The sequence below is a fragment of the Triticum aestivum genome, chromosome 4B (assembly GCF_018294505.1).
Source record: "Triticum aestivum cultivar Chinese Spring chromosome 4B, IWGSC CS RefSeq v2.1, whole genome shotgun sequence".
In the NCBI taxonomy this organism is placed as follows: domain Eukaryota; kingdom Viridiplantae; phylum Streptophyta; class Magnoliopsida; order Poales; family Poaceae; genus Triticum; species Triticum aestivum.
Genome location: NC_057804.1, coordinates 665,304,908 through 665,313,122, shown reverse-complemented (window position 1 = coordinate 665,313,122; position 8,215 = coordinate 665,304,908). Strand labels below are relative to the sequence as shown.

Here is an 8,215-nt window from a genome sequence, read left to right as displayed (position 1 = left end):
GTGGATCGCCTTTTCAGTTTAGAAAAAATAAAAGAAAATGATGAAAATGTTAATTTTTTTTAAAGAAAATAAGTTTCCCATGTGATATGTGGTCTAGTTGTTGGGAAAATTTACAAATATGAATTTCGACTTTATTTGCAAAATCTCTCTAGAATTTAGTAAAATAGGCAGAACTTTTGCATACTGACTCGGATGAAAAAGTTTTTTATATGAAAAATCATCTACTCGAAAAGTTACATCCAAATTTAACCGGGGGAACCCCGTTAAACATTTTTAGAATCCTCAAAAACCTAACAGAAAAAAGTTATGGGTCTTTTAAGATCTATAGTGGAAAAAATCGAAAAAATTTCAAACTGTGGTCAAACAATGGTCAAACTAATTATTCTAGAATATTAGTGTTACTAAATAATTATTTCAGTTATTTTGAATTTTGGTCAAATCTGGTCAAACTGTGGTCAAACTGTGGTCAAACAATGGTCAAACTATGGTCAAAAAATATTAGTGTTACTAAATAATTATTGTTTTTTAAAACAATAGTTTCAAACTCAAACAGTGAAATGTGTCACTTCATGCTCACGCAAAATTCCTGAGGGTTAATAGGATTGACATCTTACTATTGTCAGCAAAACAACAAGTGCAGACTTGGAAACGAGGGAGAATAGAACCCAGAAGTTAAGCGTGCTCAGGCTGGGGGAGTGGGAGGATGGGTGACCGTTTAGGAAGTTAGATGATTAGGAATGACGAGGGGTGATTAGAGATTAGAGGATAAATTGAGCAGTGATGAGGGGTGGTGATTAGAGATTAGAGGTTCAAATAATTCAGCAATTTGAAAATAAAAAAATTTAAAAAAAATCAAAAAAAAGGTGGAGCTCCACGTGGCTGCGACCTTTAGTCCCGGTTCCAGTTTGAACCGGGACTAAAGGGGGGAGGCATTAGTAATGACCCTTTAGTCCCGGTTCAAGAACCGGGACTAAAGGCCCTTACGAACCGGGACTGATGCCCCCTTTTCTACTAGTGCATACCCGTATTGATGAGAATCCCGTGATAAGGGGACACGATCTCTGCTTCGACAAGACGTGTCAAGAAAACTGCCTCGCATTACGTGCGGTAGCTGGTTGCGAAAAACGGTTCGAATAATGACCGGACCATGGCATGATGTCATAAAAAGCTGTCAGCAGATCTGATTTGTCAAATACTGTTCTCTCTATGGTGGTATGTGGAATTTGTTTTGCAGAGCCGGACACGACACTCGTGTACAAAATCTTCTATGGAGTATTCAGAGGAGGAACCTGCCTTGCAATGCCAAAGACAATCTACGCGCCGCACTCATCGTCATTGAAACTTGGTTCAGGGGCTACTGAGGGAGTCCTGGATTGGGGGGTATCCGGACAGCGGGACTATATACTTTGGCCGGATTGTTGGAGTATGAAGATACAAGATTGAAGACTTCGTCCCGTGTCCGGATGAGCCTCTCCTTTGCGTGGAAGACAAGCTTGGCGATTCGGATGTGTAGATCTCCTTCTCTGTAACCGACTCTGTGTAACCCTAGCCCCCTCCGGTGTCTATATAAACCGGAGGGTTTAGTCCGTAGGACAACAACAATCAGAATCATAGGCTAGCTTCTAGGGTTTAGCCTCTACGATCTCGTGGTAGATCAACTATTGTAATACTCATATCATCAAGATCAATCAAGCAGGAAGTAGGGTATTACCTCCATAGAGAGGGCCCGAACCTGGGTAAACATCGTGTCCCCCGCCTCCTGTTACCATTAGCCTTAGACACACAGTTCGGGACCCGCTACCCGAGATCCGCCGGTTTTGACACCGACACCCATGTCATAAATGTATTTAAAACGGTCCAAACGAGCAACCAGTGTTTTTTTGCAAACAATTATGAAAAGAATTAGTGCTTTTTGGCACAATTCTTTAAATGTGTGGTTCCTGCAAACCTTGCCTGAAGTGTCGATGTTTTTTTGCAATTCACTCCTCTCTAATGAGTGGCTACATGTAGTACTAAAATCTATCATAGCTACAGCCTGCAGCGATTCTATTTCATTACCAATTATGGAGCGCATACTTGTATCATGTGGTTATTGTACCCATTGAACATATAAACCCTCCTAGACTCCTAGGCAGAACCCTGGCCTCCACGTCGCTCTATAAACGCTGCTGCCACCGCCTGTAATTTTCGTGCCCCGCCAAGGGCATCTTAGTAATTTCACGTACATATGTATAAAAGCCAGCCACCTGTGAAGAAGATCTAGCCGCCCGCCACTCTCCTCTTTCCGCCGCCTCCCGCGTCTCCCCCACTCCCTCAAGCGTCGCACCCCTCCTCCCATCCCGCATCTCGTCCACCCTGGGATCCGAGCGTAGAGTCGACCTTCCCCGGCGGCGGCGCTCCATTCAATCTGCAAGAGAGAGAGAGAGACCGAGAGAGAGAGCATGCGAGGGAGAAGAAGAAAAGAGAGGAGGGAGAAAGAGAGAGGAAAGAGGAGCGGGAGGCGTGGCGTCGGATGGGAGAGGGTCACCGCCGGCGTCCGCCTGCACCGGCGAGGTCGGGTCCTCGAGCCATGGAGGCACTCTTCGCTGGGCCCTCGCCGTTGGCCTCCCGTGCGTCGCAGCGCCCCTCCCGCCGACTGGGCTCTCTCCTCCCGCCTCGGCAGATTGGATCGAGGGTGCTACGCCGCCGTCGCCGACTGGATTTGCTCCTCCATCGCTGCCGCGAGTCAACTTCACCATTCTCGCCAGGAATCCGTCCCCCCTGCTGCAGCCTGCTCGTCTTCCGGTTGCTGTAGTCGGCATCGCGGCCCTACAGAGGGCGTTGAATAGGTGAGCTCCCATCCTCTCCCTTTTCTCTTCCCCTGGTCCTCTCCTCTTCCTCAATGTTGCTCCTCCAATCTCTCACATCCTGGCAGGATGGAGATGTGACTTGAGATCCTCCATCTAACAAGCTCCCCGGGTAGTGGTGGATCTTTATATTAGCACATGACTGAGCAGTTCGACAACGTTTATAATTTATCGTTGTCAAGTCAGCCTTTGCGTGATTCAAAAAGAACACAAAGACTGTTGCACGGTACTATATAATTTATCAGTTCAGTTTAACTATTTTTTAGAAAAGAACATCCTTACCAAGCCTGCACATTTTAAGGTCGTGAGGCTTCAGTTTACTCTGTTTGCCTCACTACAGGAGAACATTCAGGTACTTATTGAACGATTTCACCTCTGCTATTCCCAAGATATGCTCTGCCACTTTGCACTGGCACTCTACTAATTATTCTGTCTGTTATCCATGTTACTGTCATTTATCATGATAAAAGTTGACTCACAGCTGTGCCAGGTTAACTTAGTTCAATTTTGATATGCCTAGAGTTCAGATGTTGGGCTATAATTTTGATATGCTTTTGGTTATGTAATTGCAGAAAAAACAAATTACAACCATATTTTTTAGCGATCATATTATTGTGATGCTGGTTCTCAAATTTATGCGGCTACTTCTCGTGTTTTGTTAATAGCTCATCAGTTTCATTCCCTTTTGGTTTTTGAATATACACCCGTGCCCCTCTTTTATATCTTCTTGGTTATTTCTTATCCTTTTAGTTCTCATTTGTACATAAGTAATACGCATCAGTCTGTGTGTTCTTACATAACAGTTAGTCTCTAAGCTACCAATTCAGTACCAAGCTTACGTTGTATTATCTTTTAGGCTGAAAGCAAAAGGCAAAAACAATGAACAATGTAAAAGCCCTCAACACTGAAGTACAGTCTAAGAAGAAAAGTACAAGGAAGAAAATGAAAAAGCAGCAAAAATCTGATAATATGCAAAATCCCATTTAGAGTATGAACCATAGTGAAAAAAGATTCAGTTTAGTTATTAAAAGTTCTTTACATGCAGATCACTTTCTACATGTTTCTGCAATTCTCTCATATTATATGGTTTGGTGTTTGTCCCGGTGTGCCGTGTTTGGTATCCCATTTCATCATCTTTAAGTCGAATGGACACTATTTTGTTTATCAATCACTTGTGAACTAATATTCTTTCAACACTTCTTTTATACATAAAAAAACTTAACTGGAATTTAAGAAAGTTGACACTGCATCTCTGGTTCGTTCAATGAATTTTTCTGCTCTCCAATTTAACTGTCTATGGCTGATTGTGATAGTGAAGGTCGATATTTTGATTTCTAATAGAATATACATCTTAGTTTTCCTCTATCTATGTAGAGGGCTCAAGAAAGAGACAAGAACTTGTGCTTCAAGCAGCGAAGATAGCCAGCCTAAATGAATCGAAACAAGAACAAGCATCGGGAAATTACAGATGAGGAAGTGCAGCTGGTATGGTCACTCCCTTTTTGCCCCAAATCAACCACAGAAAAAACTGCTTGACAATCATATTCTTGCCAATTTATAATTGAATTCCTACTATGATCCGCCTCCTAAAAGAAATAGCAATCATCTTGAAACAAGTAATTTATCTAGCTACAAATGCTTATTCTATACTGATTATGTTGCCTCCAATTGCGGACAGTGGTTTATAGTTGACACTTTAGTCTACATGTCTGCTACTATTTACATGTCTGCATGACCCAAAAAATCAGATAGTCTACTTAAACTTTAGTGATGAGCAGTTATTCTACTTCTTTTGGCTAGATGTTCAGCAAGGGCCGCACATCTGAAAAAAGTAACTGGCTTGCTTTTGGTACACGTTCCCTGTATATGACTCGCTTTTCTATTTCTTGAGGACAACACCATATAGAGCTTTTAGAGGCTGGTCCTGGTTTTAGATACAAAGCGCCTGATTGTTCTCTGTAAATTTATTCTGTTCCTTACATGAGGTTCTGTGCTACTTTCAACTCGAATGCAGATTTTACTGTACGATGTAAATTAAATCGTTCGTTTCTACTGCATGTTAAAGGAGCTGGCCAATATTGGCATGAATCTATAAAAGCTAGCTGGCTATGGAGAATTTTGCCACTGGTGATGAATTGCCACCTTTTCCTGGCTTGCCATCATGCCATGATTCGAAATTTAGTTGTCAGGCTAGGTAAAGCACGTTGAGACTACCAAAAAGGATTACGCGCGCTGCCATCATGCATTTGCACCTCTAAACTTGGTTTGTTGACTAAATTGTGTAGTTCCCTTTTGCCGAAGAATGTTCTGGACTAGATAGCCAGCTTGCTGTTGCTATTTGTAACTTTTCAGTCGGGCTCTTTTGTTAAAGCGAAAACCATATATATGTAATGTGTGCGGTGGTTTGTAGGACTTCATAGGTGTTGTACTCAAATTCAGTTTTAATGGAGTTCAGTTCAGTGATGTTCTAGACTAGATATCATTCAAAAAATGGCCACACGTGGATGTAGGGTCATAAAAGAGTCAGGGAAGAGGGAGGTACCTTGGTAGATTGCCCAGGGGCATTGGCAATATAAGCGACAGGGCACCCCTCTGCCTGCCTTGCTCATTCACACTTCTTTTTTGTTTGGGGAGGGGCGGGTTGCAATCTGGGCCGGGCGGGGCACTGGAAACTGTGAGCAAAAAGTTAATCTGACCTGAGCTCCAAATGAAATTAGATGATTTTTTTCCAAAACTACTGTATGAAGCGAAAACAAGTATGTACATGAGTCAACCAGACAATGGACAAAAATCCGGCCTGAACCGAAATAAAAAACAGATCTCTGTTGATTAGACACTCCCATAATACATGCCAGCAATGTGTTTTCATATTGTTCATTTTGTGGATATTTGATATAAGCGTAATTGTATCCTGATATTTGGCTTGGTACTCCATTGTATAACTAACATAACTGAGTTTCAGAGAAGGTCAGACTATGCCTTGTTTACACATATCTAATATATTTATCTTGATATTGCAGAAGATTTTGTTTTATTCTTCTATCTAATGCTTGATCTGTTGTATAGGCTGATATAGGTCTTGCAATGTGCATGTCAGGGACAGAAGTTGCTAAAGAAAGCTCCGACATTATAATCTTAGATGATGACTTCACATCTATTGTGAAGGTTAGTGTCTTCTACGTTTTTTTGGAACAGATCTTTGTTATGAAGGATAACCGTTCTCACCAATCATGATGGAAGTTTTTTATCGGATGTACAGGGTCATTGGAATGGACCAAGTTATGAATGTTCCTGAAATGCGATACTAGAATATTTGTACGTCAACACTCTTTGATGCTTATCTTGATGATTTTTCCTCTGTTCTACATACATTTGTGTTGTTAACTCACTTTCATGTTCTTGATTGGCATGTAATCATCTTAGAAAAAGTTGTTTGAGCTGAGGGCGTCGAGTAGAGTAATAAAAGCTGCTTCCTTGGAGAGTTTTTTGTGCACAGTGGTGCATGCATAATATTATCCTCATTATGTTCTTTTTGCATGTTCTATTGTAGGAAGCGGATGTTATCAAGATTGTGCCAAAGGCAGAGGGTGCCAAAGGCGATGCTCATTCCCGTTCTTAGTGAGATGCGTTTACTCGATGCAAAGTATGAGCATTGCAGACTCTAGCGAGCTGCTGAAGGTCGACGAGGAGGGTGCCGCCACCACCGTCATCAGGCTGGTCCACATCCATGCGCTTCTCGGCGTCACCAGGTCACCGGCACAACTCCTCACGCCCAGGTCGTTCAACATTTTCTTCCGCTTTTGGTGCGTCACATTTAGGGTCTTTCTTTCCCATTTTACCGTGTTTGCATGGTAAGATGTTTGGTTGGATTTGAAGGTTCGTAGACTTGGCTCCAGAGCTTCAAGCTCTTGTAGAAATTAGAACTGAGGGCCTTTTAAAATGAGTCCTGCATAATAGTGTTGTTCAGTGGGTTGCAGAATTTTTGTTTGTACTGATTTACGTACTGATTTCATCATCATATGACTACAATGAAGAAGCTGTGTGTATAAATATTACTAACTGATGATACTTTGCATCAGTGATTTCAATTCTGTTGGCCCTCCTTCAGATTGCATGGGAATGTGAGGCTTAAAAGTTTCAACCTTGTGCAATGTGCTTCTCGGGTGTGGATATGTCTGACTAATTAACGGTTCTGTTAATACTGATATGTCCTTGTACATTATATGGGTTTTGCATTGCTTGTACTTATAGTATGTGGAAATTTTTCTCATAGGTTTCAATATGTGCCCGAATAATATTAATGTATACTCTTTTAATACATGGCTTACTCTTGGCCTTTGCGCCATTGGCGCAACTGGTCATCTAGTTGTAACAAACGAGACACATCTGACCCAGAGAAGAAGATGAAGCAGCAAGATAATGTTTCCGTACAAGCTTCTCATAAATATGCAATATACTCTATTTCGTTTTCTTATACCTAGTTATAAACTACAAACCACTTACAAACTACAAACCACCATCATGATATTTATAAGACCATGTGCTTTAGTGACCCCTATTAATACATTTAAGGAAACACATAAAGATGTATACACTATGTTAATGCTGGTACAAAAAATTACCCAAATTGCATGCATTTTTTTTCTCACATATAAAAATGATTGGTTTTAACTTTTTTTTAAGTCACTACAAACAGAATTCAAGTTTAGCACAATACATTCACGTTTTTTTTACGATCACATAAAAATTACAGCATATATACAATAATAGCAACACTATCATCTATTTAATTATCATAATTAATTTATGAAAATATTGAACTATGATTGTAATTTGAATAAAATAAGCATAACACCAATTTTTTTACGGTTGTAATTTTGGAAACCTTTCCTCTCGCTTGTCGTGGTTATGTAGGACGGTTGATGTCTTTGACTGCTAGCTTTTGCTGGAAGGTAAATTGCCAGTAAACCAAATTCCACCAGTTAACACAAGACTCGACGGAAAAACTTTACCTGTTTCATAGTTTTTACAAGCAGAAAAACAAGCATGTACTAGAAACAATATGGTAGAAATATCATGAAAACAATGTATTATTAAAGCAAGAAGAAACTGTTGTCTCATTGGTTCACGTCGAGAGATGCCTTGCTGATAAACGTTCCAACTGATGACATCGACACCTAGAGGCAAGTGGCAATTGTGCTCTGCTTTTGCGGAACCTTCCAAAGGGGCCGGTTTTCGCCCACTCGGTTGCAAGTGCCAAGGGTGGTGTTGGGAACATCAAGTGAAAGCCAAGGATGAAAGGAAGAAAATGGGATCTTGCATGTGCACGCATGACAGGTGTAATGCGCTCCACATGCTTGCACAGTTGC

At 41.1% G+C, this 8,215-nt stretch overlaps 1 long non-coding RNA gene across 3 annotated transcripts; it reads left to right on the top strand.

The window, feature by feature from the left end:
- Nucleotides 1-2,124: 2,124 nt before the first annotated feature.
- LOC123094022 (uncharacterized) lies at nt 2,125-6,953 on the top strand. 3 transcript variants are annotated; one of them, XR_006445700.1, is made up of 6 exons: nt 2,125-2,828; nt 2,915-3,198; nt 4,221-4,331; nt 5,913-6,011; nt 6,106-6,161; nt 6,397-6,953. It is a non-coding gene; the product is annotated as an uncharacterized lncRNA (long non-coding RNA). The 3 variants fall into 3 exon arrangements; XR_006445698.1 differs by lacking the exon at nt 2,915-3,198; XR_006445699.1 differs by having other exon boundaries at nt 2,125-3,198.
- Nucleotides 6,954-8,215: the final 1,262 nt, after the last annotated feature.